The sequence below is a fragment of the Chiloscyllium punctatum genome, chromosome 30 (genome assembly GCF_047496795.1).
Source record: "Chiloscyllium punctatum isolate Juve2018m chromosome 30, sChiPun1.3, whole genome shotgun sequence".
NCBI classification, from domain to species: domain Eukaryota; kingdom Metazoa; phylum Chordata; class Chondrichthyes; order Orectolobiformes; family Hemiscylliidae; genus Chiloscyllium; species Chiloscyllium punctatum.
In genome coordinates, this window is record NC_092768.1 from 61515867 (window position 1) to 61538294 (window position 22428).

Sequence of the window (22428 nt, forward strand, 5' to 3'; positions counted from 1 at the left end):
TACTGTACAGTGGGAGGTATGTCAGGCCATGATGGTTACTGTACAGTGGGAGGTATGTCGGGGTGTGATGGTTACAGTACAGTGGGGGGTATGTCGGGGTGTGATGGTTAATGTACAGAGGGAGGTATGTCACGCCGTGATGGTTACTGTTCAGTGGGAGGTATGTTGGGGTGTGATGGTTAATGTACAGTAGGAGGTATGTCGGGACGTGTTGGTTACTGTACAGTCGGAGCTAAGTCGGGGTGTGATGGTTACTGTACCGTGGGAAGTATATCGGGCTGTGATGGTTACTGTACAGTTGGAGGTATGTCGGGGTGTGATGGTTACAGTACAGTGGGCGGTATTTCGCGCCGTGATGGTTACTGTACAGTGGGAGGTATGTCACGCCGTGATGGTTACTGTTCAGTGGGAGGTATGTCGGGGTGTGATGGTTAATGTATAGTGGGAGGTATGTCGTGCCGTGATGGTTACTGTACAGGGGGAGGTATGTCATCCGTGTTGGTTACTGTACAGTCGGAGGTAAGTCGGGGTGTGATGGTTACTGTACAGTGGGAGGTATGTCGGGCCGTGATGGATACTGTACAGTGGGAGGTATGTCGGGCCGTGATAGTTACTGTACAGTGGGAGGTATTTCGGGGTGTGATCGTTACTGTATAGTAGGAGCTATGTCGGGGTGTGATGGTTACTGTACAGTGGTAGGTATGTCGGGCCGTGATGGTTACTGTACAGTGGGAGGTATGTCACGCCGTGATGGTTACTGTACAGTGGGAGGTATGTCGGGGTGTGACTGTTAATGTACAGTGGGAGGTATGTTGGGGTGTGATGGTTACTGTTTAGGGGGGGGGTATGTCGGGCGGTGTTGGTTACTGTACAGTGGGAGGTATATCGGGCCATGATGGTTACTGTACAGTGGGAGGTATGTCGGGGTGTGATGGTTACTGTACAGTGGGAGATATGTCGGTCCGTGATGGTTACTGTACAGTGGGAGGTATGTTTTGGTGCGTGTTGGTTACGGTACGGTCTGAGTTATGTCGGGCCATGATGGTTACTGTGCAGTGGGAGGTATGTCGAGGTGTGATGATTAATGTACAGTGGGAGATATGTATGTCACGCCGTGATGGTTGCTGTACAGTGGGAGGTATGTCGGGCCGTGATGGTTACTATACAGTGGGAGGAATGTCGGGCCGTGATGGTTACTGTACAGAGGGAGGAATGTCGGGCCGTGATTGTTACTGTACAGTGGGAGGTATATCGGGCTGTAATGGTTACTGTACCGTGGGAGGTATGTCGGGATGTGATGGTTACTTTACAGTGGGAGGTATGTTTTGGTGCGTGTTGGTTACGGTACGGTCTGAGTTATGTCGGGCCGTGTTGGTTACTGTACAGTGGCAGGTATGTTGGGGTGTGATGGTTACTGTACAGTCTGAGGTATGTCGGGGTGTGATGGTTACTGTACAGCGTGAGGTATGTCGGGCCGTGATGGTTACTGTACAGTGGGAGTTATGTCGGGGTGTGATGGTTAATGTACAGTGTGATGTATGTCGGGGTGTGATGGTTACTGTACAGTGGGAGGTATGTCGGGGTGTGATGGTTACTGTACAGTGGAAGGTATGTCGGGCCATGATGTTTACTGTACAGTGGGAGGTATGTTTTGGGGCGTGCTGGTTAGGGTACAGTGCGAGGTATGTCGGGCCATGATGGTTACTGTACAGTGGGAGGTATGTCGTGCCGTGATGTTTACTGTACAGAGGAAGGTATGTCGCGCCCAGATAGTTACTGTACAGTGGGAGGTATGTCACGCCTTGATGGTTACTGTACAGTGGGAGGTATGTTGGGGTGTGACGGTTAATGTACAGTGTGAGGTATGTCGGGGTGTGGTGGTTACTGTACAGTGGGAGGTATGTCGGGCCGTGATTGTTAATGTACAGTGGGAGGTATGTCGGGCCATGATGGTTACAGGACAGTGGGAGGTATGTCGGGCCATGACGGTTACTGAACAGTGGGAGGTATGTCGGGGTGTGACGGTTACTGTACAGTGGGAGGTATGTCGGGCCGTGATGATTACTGTACAGCGTGAGGTATGTCGGGCCGTGTTGGTTACTGTACATTGGGAGGTATGTCGGGCCGTGATGGTTACTGTACAGTGGGTGGTATGTCGGGGTGTGAATGTTACTGTACAGTCGGAGCTATGTCGGGGTGTGATGGTTACTGTACAGCGTGAGGTATTTCGGGGTGTGATGGTTACTGTACAGTGGGAGGTTTGTCACGCCGTGATGGTTACTGTACAGTGGGAGGTATGTCAGGCCATGATGGTTACTATACAGTGGGAGGTATGTCGGGGTGTGATGGTTAATGTACAGTGGGAGGTATGTCACGCCGTGATGGTTACTGTTCAGTGGGAGGTATGTTGGGGTGTGATGGTTAATGTACAGTAGGAGGTATGTCGGGACGTGTTGGTTACTGTACTGTCGGAGGTAAGTCGGGGTGTGATGGTTACTGTACAGTGGGAAGTATATCGGGCTGTGATGGTTACTGTACAGTTGGAGGTATGTCGAGCCGTGATGGATACTGTACAGTGGGAGGTATGTCGGGCCGTGATGGTTACTGTACAGTGGGAGGTATGTCGGGGTGTGATCGTTACTGTACAGTGGGAGCTATGTCGGGGTGTGATGGTTACTGTACATTGGGAGGTATGTCGCGCCGTGACATTTACAGTACAGTGGGAGGGATGTCGTGGTGTGATGGTTACTGTACAGTGGGAAATATGTCGGGCAGCGATGGTTAATATATAGTGGGAGGTGTGTCGTTGTGTGATGGTTACTGTACAGTGGGAGTTATGTCTTTGTGTGTCGATTAATAATACAGTGGGAGGTATGTCGGGGTGTGTTGGTTACTGTGCAGTGGGAGGTATGTCGGGCTGTGATGGTTACAGTACAGTGGGAGTTATGTCGCGCCGTGATGGTTACTGTACAGTGGGTGGTATGTCACCCCGTGATGGTTACTGTAGAGTGGGAGGTATGTCGGGGTGTGATGGTTAATGTACAGTGGGAGGTATGTCGGGGTGTGATGGTTGCTGTACAGTGGGAGATATGTCGGGCTGTGATGGTTACTGTACAGTGGAAGGTATGTCGGGCCATGATGGTTATTGTATAGTGGGAGGTATGTCGGGGTGTGATGGTTACTGTACAGTGGGAGGTATGTCGGACTGTGATGGTTACAGTACAGTGGGAGGTATGTCGCGCCGTGATGGTTACTGTACAGTGGGGGGTATGTCATGCCGTGATGGTTACTGTACAGTGGGAGGTATGTCGGGCCCTGATGGTTACTGTACAGTGGGAGGTATGTCGGGCCGTGTTGTTTACTGAACAGTGGAAGATATGTCGGGCCGTGTTGGTTACTGTACAGTCGGAGGTAAGTCGGGGTGTGATGGTTACTGTACAGTGGGAAGTATATCGGGCTGTGATGGTTACTGTACAGTGGGAGGAATGTCGTGGTGTGATCGTTACTGTACAGTGGGAGCTATGTCGGGGTGTGATGGTTACTGTACAGTGGGAGGTATGTTGGGCCGTGATGGTTACTGTACAGTTTTAGGTATGTCACGCCGTGATGGTTACTGTACAGTGGGAGGTATGTCGGGGTGTGACGGTTACTGTACAGTGGGAGATATGTCGGGCCGTGATGGTTACTGTACAGTGGGAGGTATGTTTTGGTGCGTGTTGGTTACGGTACGGTCTGAGTTATGTCGGGCCATGATGGTTACTGTGCAGTGGGAGGTATTTCGAGGTGTGATGATTAATGTACAGTGGGAGATATGTCACGCCGTGATGGTTGCTGTACAGTGGGAGGTATGTCGGGCCGTGATGATTACTGTACAGTGGGAGGAATTTCGGGCCGTGATGGTTACTGTACAGTGGGAGGTATATCGGGCTGTGATGGTTACTGTACCATGGGAGGTATGTCGGGATGTGATGGTTACTATACAGTGGGAGGTATGTCGGGCCGTGATGACTGGTGAACAGTTGGAGGTTTGTAGCGGTGTAATGGTTGCTGTACAGTGTGTGGAATTTCTGCGTGTGAACTTTACTGTACAGTGGGAGGTATGTCACGCCGTGATGGTTAATGTACATTGGGAGGTATGTCGGGCCGTGTTGGTTACTGAACAGTGGGAGATATGTCGGGCCGTGTTGTTTACTGTACAGTCGGAGGTAAGTCGGGGTTTGATGGTTACTGTACAGTGGGAAGTATATCGGGCCGTGATGGTAACTGTACAGTGGGAGTTATGTCGGGGTGTGATGGTTACTGTACAGTGGGAGGTATGTCGGGCCGTGTTGGTTACTGAACAGTGGGAGATATGTCGGGCCGTGTTGTTTACTGTACAGTCGGAGGTAAGTCGGGGTGTGATGGTTACTGTACAGTGGGAAGTATATCGGGCCGTGATGTTTACTGTACAGTGGGAGGTATGTCGGGCCGTGATGGATACTGTACAGTGGGAGGTATGTCGGGCGGTGATGGTTACTGTACAGTGGGAGGTATGTCGGGGTGTGATCGTTAATGTACAGTGGGAGCTATGTCGGGGTGTGATGGTTACTGTACATTGGGAGGTATGTCGCGCCGTGACAGTTACAGTACAGTGGGAGGTATGTTTTGGAGCGTGTTGGTTACGGTACAGTGGGAGGTATGTCGGGCCATGATGGTTACTGTACAGTGGGAGGTATGACGTGCCGTGATGTTTACTGTACAGTGGGATGTATGTCGCGCCATGATAGTTACTGTACAGTGGGAGGTATGTAACGCCTTGATGGTTACTGTACAGTGGGAGGTATGTTGGGGTGGGACAGTTAATGTACAGTGGGAGGTATGTCGGGCAGTTATGTTCTCTGTATAGTGGGAGATATGTCGGGCCGTGACGTTTATTGAACAGTGGGAGGTATGTCGGGCCGTGATGGTTACTGTACAGCGTGAGGTATGTCGGGCCGTGTTGGTTACTGTACAGTGGGAGGTATGTTGGGGTGTGATGGTTACTGTACAGTGTGAGGTATGTCGGGGTGTGATGGTTACTGTACAGTGGGAGGTATGTCGGGCCGTGATGGTTACTGTACAGCGTGAGGTATGTCGGGGTGTGACGGTTACTGTACAGTGGGAGGTATGTTGTGGTGTGATGGTTACTGAACAGTGGGAGGTATGTTGTGGTGTGATGGTTACTGTACAGTGGGAGGTATGTCGGGCCGTGTTGGTTACTGAACAGTGCGAGGTATGTTGGAGTGTGATGGTTTGAACAGTGGGAGGAAAGTCGGGGTGTGACGGTTACTATACAGTGGGAGGTATGTCGGGCCGTGATGGTTACTGTACAGTGGGAGGTATGTCGGGCCTTGTTGGTTACTGTACAGTCGGAGGTAAGTCGGGGTGTGATGGTTACTGTACAGTGTTAAGTATATCGGGCTGTGATGGTTACTGTACAGTGGGAGGTATGTCGGGCCGTGATGGATACTGTACAGTGGGAGGTATGTCGGGCCGTGATGGTTACTGTACAGTGGGAGGAATGTCGGGGTGTGATCGTTACTGTACAGTGGGAGCTATGTCGGGGTGTGATGGTTACTGTACAGTGGGAGGTATGTCGGGGTGTGATGGTTACTGTACAGTGGGAGGTATGTTGGGCCGTGATGGTTACTGTACAGTTTTAGGTATGTCACGCCGTGATGGTTACTGTACAGTGGGAGGTATGTCGGGGTGTGACGGTTACTGTACAGTGGGAGATATGTCGGGCCGTGATGGTTACTGTACAGTGGGAGGTATGTTTTGGTGCGTGTTGGTTACGGTACGGTCTGAGTTATGTCACGCCGTGTTGGTTTCTGTACAGTCGGAGGTAAGTCGGGGTGTGATGGTTACTGTACAGTGTGAAGTATATCGGGCTGTGATGGTTACTGTACAGTGGGAGGTATGTCGGGCCGTGATGGATACTGTACAGTGGGAGGTATGTCGTACCGTGATGGTTACTGTACAGTGGGAGGAATGTCGGGGTGTGATCGTTACTGTACAGTGGGAGCTATGTCGGGGTGTGATGGTTACTGTACAGTGGGAGGTATGTCGGGGTGTGATGGTTACTGTACAGTGGGAGGTATGTTGGGCCGTGATGGTTACTGTACAGTTTTAGGTATTTCACGCCGTGATGGTTACTGTACAGTGGGAGGTATGTCGGGGTGTGACGGTTACTGTACAGTGGGAGGAATGTCGGGCCGTGATGGTTACTGTACAGTGGGAGGAATGTCGGGCCGTGATGGTTACTGTACAGTGGGAGGAATGTCGGGCCGTGATGGTTACTGTACAGTGGGAGGTATATCGGGCTGTGATGGTTACTGTACCGTGGGAGGTATGTCGGGATGTGATGGTTACTTTGCAGTGGGAGGTATGTCACCCCATGATGGTTACTGTACAGTGGGAGGTATGTCGGGCCGTGATGACTGGTGAACAGTTGGAGGTTTGTAGCGGTGTAATGGTTGCTGTACAGTGGGTGGAACGTCGGGGTGTGAGCTTTACTTACAGCGGGAGGCATGTTGGGGTGTGATCTTTTCTGTACAGTGGGAGGTATGTCGGGCCGTGATGGTTACTGTACAGTGGGAGGTATGTTGTGCCGTGATGTTTACTGTACAGTGGGAGGTATGTTTTGGAGCGTGTTGGTTACGGTACTGTGGGAGGTATGTCGGGCCATGATGGTTACTGTACAGTGGGAGGTATGACGTGCCGTGATGTTTACTGTACAGTGGGATGTATGTCGCGACATGATAGTTACTGTACAGTGGGAGGTATGTAACGCCTTGATGGTTACTGTACAGTGGGAGGTATGTTGGGGTGTGACAGTTAATGTACAGTGGGAGGTATGTCGGGCAGTTATGGTCACTGTATAGTGGGAGATATGTCGGGCCGTGACGGTTATTGAACAGTGGGAGGTATGTTGGGCCGTGATGGTTACTGTACAGAGTGAGGTATGTCGGGCCGTGTTGGTTACTGTACAGTGGGAGGTATGTTGGGGTGTGATGGTTACTGTACAGTGTGAGGTATGTCGGGATGTGATGGTTACTGTACAGTGGGAGGTATGTCGGGCCGTAATGGTTACTGTACAGCGTGAGGTATGTCGGGGTGTGACGGTTACTGTACAGTGGGAGGTATGTTGGGGTGTGATGGTTACTGAACAGTGGGAGGTATGTTGTGGTGTGATGGTTACTGTACAGTGGGAGGTATGTTGGGGTGTGATGGTTACTGTACAGCGTGAGGTATGTCGGGCCGTGTTGGTTACTGTACAGTGCGAGGTATGTTGGAGTGTGATGCTTTGAACAGTGGGAGGAAAGTCGGGGTGTGACGGTTACTATACAGTGGGAGGTATGTCGGGCCGTGACGGTTACTGTACAGTGGGAGGTATGTTGGGGTGTGATGGTTACTGTACAGTGTGAGGTATGTCGGGCCGTGATGGTTACTCTACAGTGTGAGGTATGTCGGGGTGTGATGGTTACTGTACAGTGTGAGGTATGTCGGGGTGTGATGGTTACTGTACAGAGGGAGGTATGTCGGGGTGTGATGGTTACTGTACAGTGGGAGCTATGTTGTGGTGTGATGGTTACTGTACAGTGTGAGGTATGTCGGGGTGTAATGGTTACTGTACAGCGTGAGGTATGTCGGGCCGTGTTGGTTACTGTGCAGTGGGAGGTATGTTGTGGTGTGATGGTTACTGTACAGTGTGAGGTATGTCGGGCCATGATGGTTACTGTACAGTGTGAGGTATGTTGGGGTGTGATGGTTACTGTACAGTGGGAGGTATGTTGGGGTGTGATGGTTACGGTACAGCGTGAGGTATGTCGGGCCGTGATGGTTTCTGTACAGTGGGAGGTATGTTTTGGGGCGTGTTGGTTACGGTACAGTGGGAGTTATGTCTGGCCGTGATGTTCACTGTGCAGTGGGAGGTATGTCGTGCCGTGTTGGATACTGTACAGTGGGAGGTATGTTTTGGGGCGTGTTGGTTACTGTACAGTGGGAGCTATGTTGTGGTGTGATGGTTACTGTACAGTGTGAGGTATGTCGGGGTGTGATGGTTACTGTACAGCGTGAGGTATGTCGGGCCGTGTTGGTTACTGTGCAGTGGGAGGTATGTTGTGGTGTGATGGTTACTGTACAGTGTGAGGTATGTCGGGCCATGATGGTTACTGTACAGTGTGAGGTATGTCGGGGTGTGATGGTTACTGTACAGTGGGAGGTATGTTGGGGTGTGATGGTTACGGTACAGCGTGAGGTATGTCGGGCCGTGATGGTTTCTGTACAGTGGGAGGTATGTTTTGGGGCGTGTTGGTTACGGTACAGTGGGAGTTATGTCTGGCCGTGATGTTTCCTGTACAGTGGGAGGTATGTCGGGCCGTGATAGTTACTGTACAGTGGGAGGTATGTTGTGGTGTGATGTTTACTGTACAGTGTGAGGTATGTCGGGGTGTGATGGTTACTGTACAGTGGGAGGTATGTCGGGGTGTGATGGTTACTGTACACTGTGAGGTATGTCGGGGTGTGATCTTTACCGTACAGTGCGAGGTATGTCGGGCCGTGATGGTTACTATACAGTGGGAGGTATGTTGTGCCGTGATGTTTACTGTACAGTGGGAGGTATGTCGCTGTATGATAGTTACAGTACAGTGGGAGGTATGTAACGCCTTGATGGTTACTGTACAGTGGGAGGTATGTTTGGGTGTGACAGTTAATATACAGTGGGAGGTATGTCGGGCCGTGATGGTTAATGTACAGTGGGAGGTATGTCGGGCCGTGATGGTTACTGTACAGTGGGATGTATGTCGGGCGGTGACGGTTATTGAACAGTGGGAGGTATGTCGGGGTGTGATGGTTACTGTACAGCGTGAGGTAAGTCGGGGCATGACGGTTACTGTACAGTGGGAGGTATGTCGGGCCGTGATGGGTACTGTACAGCGTGAGGTATGTCGGGGTGTGACGGTTACTGTACAGTGGGAGGTATGTTGGGGTGTGATGGTTACTGAACAGTGGGAGGTATGTTGGGGTGTGATGGTTACTATACAGTGGGAGGTATGTTGGGGTGTGATGGTTACTGTACAGCGTGAAGTATGTCGGGCCGTGTTGGTTACTGTACAGTGGGAGGTATTTTGGAGTGTGATGGTTTGAACAGTGGGAGGAAAGTCGGGGTGTGACGGTTACTATACAGTGGGAGGTATGTTGGGGTGTGATGGTTACTGTACAGCGTGAAGTATGTCGGGCCGTGATGGTTACTGTACAGTGGAAGGTATGTTGGGGTGTGATGGTTACTGTACAGTGTGAGGTATGTCGGGCCTTGATGGTTACTGTACAGTGTGAGGTATGTCGGGGTGTGATGTTTACTGTACAGTGGGAGGTATGTCGGGGTGTGATGGTTACTGTACAGTGGGAGCTATGTTGTGGTGCGATGGTTACTGTACAGTGTGAGGTATGTCGGTCCGTGATGGTTTCTGTACAGTGTGAGGTATGTCGGGGTGTGATGTTTAATGTACAGTGTGAGGTATGTCGGGCCGTGATGGTTACTGTACAGTGGGAGGTATGTCGGGGTGTGATGGTTACTGTACAGCGTGAGGTATTTCGGGCCGTGTTGGTTACTGTACAGTGGGAGGTATGATGTGGTGTGATGGTTACTGTACAGTGGGAGATATGTCGGGGTGTGATGGTTACTGTACAGCGTGAGGAATTTCCGGCCGTGTTGGTTACTGTACAGTTGGAGGTATGTTTTGGTGTGATGGTTACTGTACAGTGTGAGGTATGTCGGGCCGTGATGGTTACTGTACAGTGTGAGGTATGTCGGGATGTGATGGATACTGTACACTGTGAGGTATGTCGGGGTGTGATGGTTACTGTACAGTGGGAGGTATGCTGGGGTGTGATGTTTACTGTACAGCGTGAGGTATTTCGGGCCGTGATGGTTTCTGTACAGTGGGAGGTATGTTTTGGGGCGTGTTGGTTACGGTACAGTGGGAGTTATGTCTGGCTGTGATGTTTACTGTGCAGTGGGAGGTATGTCGGGCCCTGTTGGTTACTGTACAGTGGGAGGTATGAGTTGGGGCGTGTTGGTTACGGTACAGTGGGAGTTATGTCTGGCCGTGATGTTTCCTGTACAGTGGGAGGTATGTTTTGGGGCGTGTTGGTTACGGTACAGTGGGAGTTATGTCTGGCCATGATGTTTACTGCGCAGTGGGAGATATGTTGGGCCGTGATGGTTACTGTACAGTGGGAGGTATGTTTTGGTGCGTGTTGGTTACGGTACGGTCTGAGTTATGTCGGGCCATGATGGTTACTGTGCAGTGGGAGGTATTTCGAGGTGTGATGATTCATGTACAGTGGGAGATATGTCACGCCGTGATGGTTGCTGTACAGTGGGAGGTATGTCGGGCCGTGATGGTTACTGTACAGTGGGAGGAATGTCGGGCCGTGATGGTTACTGTACAGTGGGAGGTATATCGGGCTGTGATGGTTACTGTACCGTGGGAGGTATGTCGGGATGTGATGGTTACTTTACAGTGGGACGTATGTCACCCCATGATGGTTACTGTACAGTGGGAAGTATGTCGGGCCGTGATGACTGGTGAACAGTTGGAGGTTTGTAGCGGTGTAATGGTTGCTGTACAGTGGGTGGAATGTCGGGGTGTGATCTTTACTGTACAGCGGGAGGTATGTTGGGGTGTGATCTTTTCTGTACAGTGCGAGGTATGTCAGGCCGTGATGGTTACTGTACAGTGGGAGGTATGTTGTGCCGTGATGTTTACTGTACAGTGGGAGGTATGTTTTGGAGCGTGTTGGTTACGGTACAGTGGGAGGTATGTCGGGCCATGATGGTTACTGTACAGTGGGAGGTATGTCGGGCCGTGATGGTTACTGTACAGTGGGAGGTATGTTGTGCCGTGATGTTTACAGTACAGTGGGAGGTATGTTTTGGAGCGTGTTGGTTACGTTACAGTGGGAGGTATGTCGGGCCATGATGGTTACTGTACAGTGGGAGGTATAACGTGCCGTGATGTTTACTGTACAGTGGGAGGTATGTCGCGCCATGATAGTTACTGTACAGTGGGAGGTAAGTAACGCCTTGATGGTTACTGTACAGTGGGAGGTATGTTGGGGTGTGACAGTTAATGTACAGTGGGAGGTATGTCGGGCAGTTATGGTCACTGTATCGTGGGAGATATGTCGGACCATGATGGTTAATGTACAGTGGGAGGTATGTCGGGCCGTGATGGTTAATGTACAGTGGGAGGTATGTCGGGCCGTGACGGTTATTGAACAGTGGGAGGTATGTTGGGTTGTGACGGTAACTGTACAGTGGGAGGTATGTCGGGCCGTGATGGATACTGTACAGCGTGAGGTATGTCGGGCCGTGTTGGTTACTGTACAGTGGGAGGTATGTTGGGGTGTGATGGTTACTGTACAGTGTGAGGTATGTCGGGGTGTGATGGTTACTGTACAGCGTGAGGTATGTCGGGGAATGACGGTTACTGTACAGTGGGAGGTATGTCGGGCCGTGATGGTTACTGTACAGCGTGAGGTATGTCGGGGTGTAACGGTTACTGTACAGTGGGAGGTATGTTGGGGTGTGATGGTTACTGAATAGTGGGAGCTATGTTGGGGTGTGATGGTTACTGTACAGTGGGAGGTATGTTGGGGTGTGATGGTTACTGTACAGCGTGAGGTATGTCCGGCCGTGTTGGTTACTGTACAGTGGGAGGTATGTTGGAGTGTGATGGTTTGAACAGTGGGAGGAAAGTCGGGGTGTGACGGTTACTGTACAGTGGGAGGTATGTCGGGCCGTGATGGTTACTGTACAGTGGGAGGTATGTTGGGGTGTGATGGTTACTGTACAGTGTGAGGTATGTCGGGCCTTGATGGTTGCTGTACAGTATGAGGTATGTCGGCGTGTGATGGTTACTGTACAGTGGGAGGTATGTCGGGGTGTGATGGTTACTGTACAGTGGGAGCTATGTTGTGGTGTGATGGTTACTGTACAGTGTGAGGTATGTCGGGGTGTGATGGTTACTGTACAGCGTGAGGTATGTCGGGCCGTGTTGGTTACTGTGCAGTGGGAGGTATGTTGTGGCGTGATGGTTACTGTACAGTGTGAGGTATGTCAGGCCATGATGGTTACTGTACAGTGTGAGGTATGTCGGGGTGTGATGGTTACTGTACAGTGGGAGGTATGTTGGGGTGTGATGGTTACTGTACAGCGTGAGGTATGTCGGGCCGTGATGGTTTCTGAACAGTGGGAGGTATGTTTTGGGGCGTGTTGGTTACGGTACAGTGGGAGTTATGTCTGGCCGTGATGTTCACTGTGCAGTGGGAGGTATGTCGTGCCGTGTTGGTTACTGTACAGTAGGAGGTATGTTTTGGGGCGCGTTGGTTACGGTACTTTGGGAGTTATGTCTGGCCGTGATGTTTCCTGTACAGTGGGACGTATGTCGGGCCGTGATGGTTACTCTACAGTAGGAGGTATGTTGTGGTGTGATGTTTACTGTACAGTGGGAGGTATGTCGGTGTGTGATGGTTACTGTACACTGTGAGGTATGTCGCGCCATGATAGTTACTGTACAGTGGGAGGTATGTAACGCTTGATGGTTACTGTACAGTGGGAGGTATGTTTGGGTGTGACAGTTAATGTACAGTGGGAGGTATGTCGGGCAGTGATGGTTAATGTACGGTGGGAGGTATGTCGGGCCGTGATGGTTACTGCACAGTGGGATGTATGTCGGGCCGTGACGGTTATTGAACAGTGGGAGGTATGTCGGGGTGTGACGGTTACTGTACATTGGGAGGTATGTCGGGCAGTGATGGTTAATGTACAGCGTGAGGTATGTGGCCCGTGTTGGTTACTGTACAGTGGGAGGTATGTTGGGGTGTGATGGTTACTGTACAGTGTGAGGTATGTCGGGGTGTGATGGTTACTGTACAGCGTGAGGTATGTCGGGGTATGACGGTTACTGTACAGTGGGAGTTATGTCGGGCCGTGATGGTTACTGTCCAGCGTGAGGTATGTCGGGGTGTGACGGTTACTGTACAGTGGGAGGTATGTTGGGGTGTGATGGTTACTGAACAGTGGGAGGTATGTTGGGGTGTGATGGTTACTGTACAGTGGGAGGTATGTTGGGGTGTGATGGTTACTGTACAGCGTGAGGTATGTCGGGCCGTGTTGGTTACTGTACAGTGGGAGGTATGTTGGAGTGTGATGGTTTGAACAGTGGGAGGAAAGTCGGGGTGTGACGGTTACTGTACAGTGGGAGTTATGTCGGGCCGTGATGGTTACTGTACAGTGGGAGGTATGTTGGGGTGTGATGGTTACTGTACAGTGTGAGGTATGTCGGGCCTTGATGGTTACTGTACAGTGTGAGGTATGTCGGGGTGTGATGGTTACTGTACAGTGTGAGGTATGTCGGGGTGTGATGGTTACTGTACAGTGGGAGGTATGTCGGGGTGTGATGGTTACTGTACAGCGTGAGGTATTTCGGGCCGTGTTGGTTACTGTACAGTGGGAGGTATGTTGTGGTGTGATGGTTACTGTACAGTGTGAGGTATGTCGGGCCGTGATGGTTACTGTACAGTGTGAGGTATGTCGGGGTGTGATGGTTACTGTACAGTGGGAGGTATGCTGTGGTGTGATGGTTACTGTACAGCGTGAGGTATGTCGGGCCGTGATGGTTTCTGTACAGTGGGAGTTATGTTTTGGGGCGTGTTGGTTACGGTACAGTGGGAGTTATGTCTGGCCGTGATGTTCACTGTGCAGTGGGAGGTATGTCGGGCCCTGTTGGTTACTGTACAGTGGGAGGTATGATTTGGGGCGTGTTGGTTACGGTACAGTGGGAGTTATGTCTGGCCGTGATGTTTCCTGTACAGTGTGAGGTATGTCGGGCCATGATGGTTACTGTACAGTGGGAGGTATGTTGTGGTGTGATGGTTACTGTACAGTGTGAGGTATGTCGGGCCATGATGGTTACTGTACAGTGTGAGGTATGTCGGAGTGTGATGGTTACTGTACAGCGTGAGGTATGTCGGGGTGTGATGGTTACTGTACAGTGGGAGGTATGTCGGGGTGTGACGGTTACTGTACAGCGTGAGGTATGTCGGGACGTGATGGTTTCTGTACAGTGGGAGGTATGATTTGGGGCGTGTTGGTTACGGTACAGTGGGTGTTATGTCTGGCCGTGATGTTTCCTGTACAGTGGGAAGTATGTCGGGCCGTGATGGTTACTGTACAGTGAGAGGTATTTCGGGGTGTGATGTTTAATGTGCAGTGGGAGGTATGTCGCGCCGTGACAGTTACTGTACAGTGGGAGGTACGTCGGGGTGTGATGGTTAATATATAGTGGGTGGTATGTCGTTGTGTGATGGTGACTGTACAGTGGGAGTTATGTCTTTGTGTGACGGTTAATAACACAGTGGGAGGTATGTCGGGGTGTGAAAGTTTGCTGTACAGTGGGATGTATGTCGGGCTGTGATGGTTACTGTACAGTGCGAGGTATATCGGGCTGTGATGGTTACTGTACAGTGGGAGGTATGTCGGGCCATGATGGTTACTGTACAGTGTGAGGTATGCCGGGGTGTGATGGTTACTGTACAGTGGGAGGTATGACACGCCGTGATGGTTACTGTACAGTGGAAGGTATGTCGGGCCGTGTTGATTACTGTACAGTGGGAGATATGTCGGGCCGTGTTGGTTACTGTACAGTCGGAGGTATGTCGGGCCATGATGGTTACTGAACAGTCGGAGGTATGTCGGGGTGTGATGGTTACTGTACAGTGGGAAGTATATCGGGCTGTGATGGTTACTGTACAGTGGGAGGTATGTCGGGCCGTGATGGTTACTGTACGGTGGGAGGTATGTCGGGCCGTGATGGTTACTGTACATTGGGAGGTATGTCGGTTTGTGATCGTTACTGTACAGTGGGAGGTATGTCGGGCTGTGATGGTTACTGTACAGTGGGAGGTATGTCAGGCCGTGATGGTTACTGTACAGTGGGAGGTATGTCCGGCCGTGTTGGTTACTGTACAGTGGGAGGTATGTCGGGCCGTGTTGGTTACTGTACAGTGGGAGGTATGTCGGTCCATGATGGTTACTGTACAGTGGGAGGTATGTCGGGGTGTGACGGTTACTGTACAGTGGGAGATATATCGGCCCGTGATTGTTACTGTACAGTGGGAGGTATGTTTTGGGGTGTGCTAGTTACGGTACAGTGGGAGGTATGTTGGGCCGTGATGGTAACTGTTCAGTGGGAGGTATGTCGTGGTGTGATGTTTAATGTACAGTGGGAGGTATGTCACGCCGTGATGGTTGCTGTACAGTGGGAGGTATGTCGGGCCGTGATGGTTACTTTACAGTGGGAGGTATGTCACATCATGATGGTTACTGTACAGTGGGAGGAATGTCGGGCCGTGTTGGTTACTGTAAAGTGGGAGGAATGTCGGGCCGTGATGGTTACTGTACAGTGGGAGGTATATCGGGCTGTGATGGTTACTGTACAGTGGGAGGTATTTCGGGGTGTGATGGTTACTTTACATTGGGAGGTATGTCACCCCATGATGGTTACTGTACAGTGGGTGGAATGTCGGGCCGTGATGATTGCTGGACTGTTGGAGGTTTGTTGCGGTGTAATGGTTGCTGTACAGTGGGTGGAATGTCGGTGTGTGATCTTTCCTGTACAGTGCGAGGTATGTTGGGGTGTGATGGTTACTGTACATTGGCTGGTATGTCGGGGTGTGACGGTTACTGTACAGTGGGAGGTATGTCGGGCCGTGATGGTTACTGTACAGTGGGAGGAATGTCGGGCCGTGATGGTTACTGTACAGTGGGAGGAATGTCGGGCCGTGATGGTTACTGTACAGTGGGAGGAATGTCGGGCCGTGATGGTTACTGTACAGTGGGAGGTATATCGGGCTGTGATGGTTACTGTACAGTGGGAGGTATGTCGGGGTGTGATGGTTACTTTACAGTGGGAGGTATGTCACCCCATGATGGTTACTATACAGTGGGACGTATGTCGGGCCGTGATGATAGCTGTACAGTTGGAGGTTTGTCGCGGTGTAATGGTTGCTGTACAGTGGGTGGAATGTCGCGGTGTGATCTTTCCTGTTCAGTGCGAGGTTTGTTGGGGTTTGATGGTTACTGTACAGTGGGAGGTATGTTGTGCCATGATGTTTTCTGTACAGTGGGAGGTATGTTTTGGGGCGTGTTGGTTACGGTACAGTGGGAGGTATGTCGTGCCGTGATGTTTACTGTACAGTGGGAGGTATGTCGCGCCATGATAGTTACTGTACAGTGAGGAGGTATGTCACGCCGTGATGGTTACTGTACAGTGGGAGGTATGTTGGGGTGTGATGGTTAGCGTACAGTGGGAGGTATGTCGGGCAGTGATGGTCACGGTACAGTGGGAGATATGTCGGGCCGTGATGGTTACTGTACAGTGGGAGGTATGTCTTGCCGTGATGGTTACTTTACAGTGGGAGGTATGTCGGGCCATGATGGTTATTGTACAGTGGGAGGTATGTCGGGGTGCGATGGTTACTGTACAGTGGGAGGTATGTTTTGGGGCTTGTTGGTTACGGTACAGTGGGAGTTATGTCTGGCCGTGATGTTCACTGGACAGTGGGAGGTATGTCTGGCCGTGTTGGTTACTGTACAGTGAGAGGTATGTCTGGGTGTGATGTTTACTGTGCAGTGGGAGGTATGTCGCGCCATGATTGTTACTGTACAGTGGGAGGTATGTCGGGGTGTGTTGGTTACTTTACAGTTGGAAATATGTCGGGCCGTGATGGTTAATATATAGTGGGAGGTATGTCGTTTTGTGATGGTTACTGTACAGTGGGAGGTATGTCGGGCTGTGATGGTTACTGTACAGTGGGAGGTATGTCGGGCTGTGATGGTTACTGTACAGTGGGAGGTATGTCGGGGTGTGATGGTTACTGTACAGTGGGAGGTATGTCGGGGTGTGATGGTTACTGTACAGTGGGAGGTATGTCGGGCCGTGATGGTTACTGTACCGTGGGAGGTATGTCGCGCCCTGGTGGATACTGAAACAGTGTTTAGGTATATCTGGCTGTGAGGTTACAGACAGTATACGTGTGCTGAATATGATTCTGCTCCTGCCGATTGTCCTCTACACTTCATGGATGCATCACCATTAGTTTCTTAATCTGTTTAAAGACTGTACCTTTCACTGCCCAGTGGGCTACATAACATGGTGAGGTGGGTCTGAAAATGTAAAGATAGCCCTTGCTCCCCATGAGGACTGTGCAGTGACCATTCTTACAGATGCATGAAATGTAGTGGTGTATCTTCATCTGGCAGGTCAGTGATGATGTGGTCAATTGTAGGTTTCCCTTTCATTGATTCCCCCATAACCAGCCGCTGAACAATCTAGCAGCCACAGAATCCAGCATTAATACTGACGAGTATACTGACGATATACCAAGGAGCTGCCCCCTCAGCCTCGCTATGTCCTGCCAGTGGGGCAGACCCCACCAGAGAGGGTGGTGATCTTGCCTGGGACACAGTCCTGTTCACAGAATCCTGCTTTACGGACAATATCTGAATGTTGCTTGATTAGTCGGTTGGAAATATACAACAGATCACTTTTCTTTTTTGAATAATGAAAAGGTAACATCTCTTTTTTCACATATTTAAAATAAACCAAACATCATTATTTTTCAGTTGAAAACAATTGAAGTGAACAATAAGTGAAATACCAGCGCACACGTCTAATTATTACATAATTCAGTGACTGTAGTAAACAGCTGATTGATGTGCAGATCAATGGACACACCATCTTGCAGGCAGCAAAGCTGTTGAAAAAGACTTTGAGAAAAAGCCTGAATTCAGACACAGCATTACTGGGCCTCAACACCACCTCCAAAGCACTGGCCATCTCCAAAATCTGTCCAGCGAGCTTCCATACTGGAGCTGGGCATTTACTCACACAATCCCTCACAATAGACTGGTTAGAGACATACCTGATCAAAAGGGAGATGTGAGTGGGTAAAACTGGTCACTGGACTAGCACATGGCGCTGGTCCAGACACAGTTCAACATTTGTAACAATGATCTGTAAACAACCATGTCTTGCAAGTATATCTCTTCTGGTATGGCACCTAAACTCTGTAGTTCTGCACCTTGGACCTGATCCTGAATGTAAGTGTTGTAAAGGTGTTGGGCTCCTGCAGCACATGGCATCTTACATTGAATCCCTCAGAAACCATATCCAGTGTTATAATATCCAATTTCCAAACAGAATTGAACAGCTCCATTGATGGCCAATATGATCCCAGCTCAATGATCTTGTGTGTGACTTGAGCTGGAAATCTTTGTGTAAATGTTTGTTCTAACCGTTAACAGCAAAGTGTCTTTACTGAAGGTACGATAATCTTTCATAATACCAACTTTTAGATTGTCCAATAAGCACAAAATCCACCCATTTAGTCCGTTCACTTTATAACAATGATATGGTGAAAACAGTGACCAACTCACGGTAAGGAGCATTGAAATGTTGAGTCTCATTACCACACCCAAGACCAAATTATTATTAAGAGCACGGACTTTGTAAATATGCAATTATTTTCCTTTGTATTACTATTGTGAACTAATAGTTGACCCTCCTGTTCCTCAGATGCTGCCTGAATGGCTGTGCTTTTCCCAAACCACACTTTTTGACTCTGATCTGCAGCATCTGCAGTGCTCACTTTCTCCCTGCTAATATCTATTCATAATCATTTTCGTGGCAACAATATCACTGTGCGTTTAAACATGTTACAGTCAGACATGCGTATATTTTCAAATGCTTGTGCCTATCTTAGAGCTCAGTAATGTGGAATGTGAATGTCTGTGTCTGTGTGATGCTCGGTATGTAGGCCATGCATCTGAAAGACTGACAAATTATTTCAAACAACATATCCCTTCAACTGTTCAGAACAAGCAAGATACTGCCTAGACCCAACCAGCCTGAGCTCACAAAGGCCAATACTCAGGGTCCAGCAATTGGCATGTTTGGAGAATATTTTTCTTTTTAATTTTTTCATGGAATATGATTGGGACGGTATTTCTTGCCTGTTTCGGGTTGCCCTTGAGAAGGTGGTGTTGAGCTGTCACATTGACCCGTTGCAGTTCATGTGATGTTGATGTGCATTAGCGAGGGTCTTTGAAACAGTGGTACTGAAGGAACAGCAACATACTTCCTAAATCAGGATGGTGGGCAGCTGGGATCGGAACGTGAACATTGTTGGGGTCCCATGTATCTGTTTCCTTTGTCCTTGTTGATGGTCTGACTTCAAAGGTACGTTGTAAGAAGCCTTGGTAAATTTCTGAAGAGCACTGTGTAGATGGCAGGTATTGCTTCGAGAATCCACCAGCTGAGAGAAACTTGGAACATAGAACAGTACAGCACAATAAGAGCCCTTCAGCCCTCAATGAATTGCCGACCTTTTATCCTACTCTAAGATCAGACTATCCTACATAACCTTCAATGCATTAGCTTCCATGTGCATATTCAAGAGTCTACTTAATTATCCCTAATGTATCTGACTCTATTTCTAACACTGGCGGTGCATTCCAACCCCACCATACTCTGTGTAAAGTAGCTATCTCTGACAGCCCCCCGAAACCTTCCTCCAAAACCTCCCCACAACCTTAAAATTACGCTCCTTGTGGAGAGCAACTTCTGCCATGGGAAAAGACTCTGGCTATCCAATCTTTGTCTCATAACATTTGTACACCTCTATCAAGTCAGCTGTCATTCCTCTTCGCTCCAGGGAGAAAAGCCCTGGCTCCCTCAAATTTTCTTCCTAAGATTTTCAAAGTTTGTGCGAAAAGATGCCGTCCAGACCAGGCAGCATCCTGGTAAATCTCTTCTGCACACGCTCTGAGGCTTCCACATGTTTCTTCTAATGAGGCAACCAGAACTGAACACACTATTCCAAGTCTGGTTGAACCACAGCTTTTTTTTAGAGCAAAGCATGACCCTCTCTGCTCTAACACTCAATCCCCCTGCTCGTGAAAGCCAACAAACTATGCACCTTCGAAGCAATCTATCAAATTGGGTGACAATTTTGTGGGATCTATGGACATGGAACCCAAGATCCCTCTGTTCCTCCCCATTGCCAAGAATTCTGCCTTTAATCCTGTATTCTGTATTCAAATGCAACCTTCTAAAACAAATCACTTCACACTTTAAGGTTGAATTTTATCTGCCACTTATTAATCCAGCGCTGGATCCTCTCAATGTTCTGTTGAAACCTACAACAGCCCTCCACACTATCCACAACTCCAAAAACCTGCAAGTCTTCGGTAAACTTACTAACCCACTATTCCACTTCCTCATCAAAGTCATTTATAAAAATCGCAAACAGCACATGTCCCAGACCTGAACCCTGAGGAACACCACTGGTCACTGAGCTCCAGGCTGAATACTTTCCATCTGCTACCATCCTTTGTCTTCTATGGGCCAGGCATGACCGTATCCGGAGAGCCAAATTTCCCTGCGTCCCATTCTTCCTGACCTTCTGAATGAGCAAACAATGGGGAATCTTATCCGTCGCCTTGCTAAAAATCATGTTCAGCACATCTACAGGTCTACCTTCACGACTTGTATTTTTCACATCTTAAAATAATTTAATAAGGTTTGTGAGACATGACCTACGCCTCAAAACGCTATGCTGACTATCTCTAATTAAATTATCATTTTCTAAGTAATTGTAAATCCTGCCTCTCAGAAGCGTCTCCAACATTTTGCCCACCACTGATGTAAGACTGACTGTTCAGTCATTCCCAGGGTTATCCCTATTCCCTTCCCTGAACAAGGGAATAACATTTGCCACACTTCAATCATCTTGTACCACTCTAGTGGACAGCGAGGACACAACGATCATCACCAAAGGCACACCAAGCTCTTCCATCACTTCCTGGAGTAACCTCATGTATATCCCATCTGGCCTTGGGGATTTATCTATCGTTAAGTTTGTACTTCAGTCAGTCTGTACTTCCCCACACCTTGTCTGCACCCTGTCCAACCAACTGATTGACTGCTTTCCATTTCAGTGCAATATACAGTGCTGCCTTCCTGAGTAAGTGCGGTTCCCAACATCCTGCGAATCACAGAATCAAATAAAAAGGAATGCACCAATCCCTTTCTGATAATGAGCTTATGACCAAAACACCCACTCTCTTGCTCCTCGGATGCTTCCTGACCTGTTGTGCTTTTGCAGCACCACACTGTTCGACTCTGATCTCCATCTGCAGTCCTCAGTTTCTCCATTACTGAGGGCTGTCCCCTCTGCACACTGAGCGGGAAATTAACCATCAGAAACTAATTGTATGTGGAACTGACTGCTCAGTTCTGGAAAGTTGGACTTAAATACATTTTTAAAAAATAAATTGCAGTTCAACAAATATTCATTCAGTCCCAGCGTTAAATTTTGGTTCATGGTTTGGGCATGTTTGAGGATGTTTGAGGAACTCCGAGACACAGAGTATTCCAGGTGTTATATTCCAGCTTACGTTAATACTGGGTGTATTATCAGACAGACTGATGATATAATGGCGTGAGTTGACATGTGGAGGTGAAATATTTTTGCCATCACAGAGACGTGATTGAGGGTGGTCAGCGCTCACAACTCAGGGCTAACTACTGGAACTATAGGCAGACAGGAGGGAATGTTAAAAAGGAAGTGGTATTGCATTATTTATTAAGGAACAGTTATTGCAGTAAGGTGGGACGACGTCTTGGACGTGTCTTCAAATGAGGCTTTATGCATCGAGATTAGGGTCCAAACGCTGGGATATTTTATAGAGTCCCAGAAATATGAAAATACAGGAACAGATATATAACCAGTTCACTAAGTGCGTAAAAACCAATTCACTGAGGTGTGAAGGAAAGCAGAGATAGTCAAGCAAGGCTGGAGATATTACAGAGATGACGGGAAAGCAAGGCTGGAGATATTATAGTGATAGGACAGCTTTCTGCAGATGTTACAGAGAGAGGAAAACAAGGCTGGAGATGTTACCGAGAGACAGGAAAGCAAAACTGGAGGTGTTCCAGACAGAGAGGAAAGCAAGGCTGGAGATGTTACAGGGACAAGAAAGCAAGGCTAGAGATGTTACCGAGAGACAGGAAAGCAAGGCTGGAGGTGTTACAGACAGAGAGGAAAGCAAGGCTGCAGAAGTTACAGAGATAAAAAAAAAACAAGGCTGGAGATGTTGCAGAGACAGGACAGCAAGACAGGAGATGATACAGAGATAGTGTCGCCTGTGCATGCTAGAATAGGTTAGTGAGATATTTTAAGCCCGTTTACAGAATATTGGGAAAGATGAAGCAGCTGAAGATTAGAGAGATCGGGAGGGGTGTAGGGGTTGGTGGAATTTACAGCGATAGATGGGAC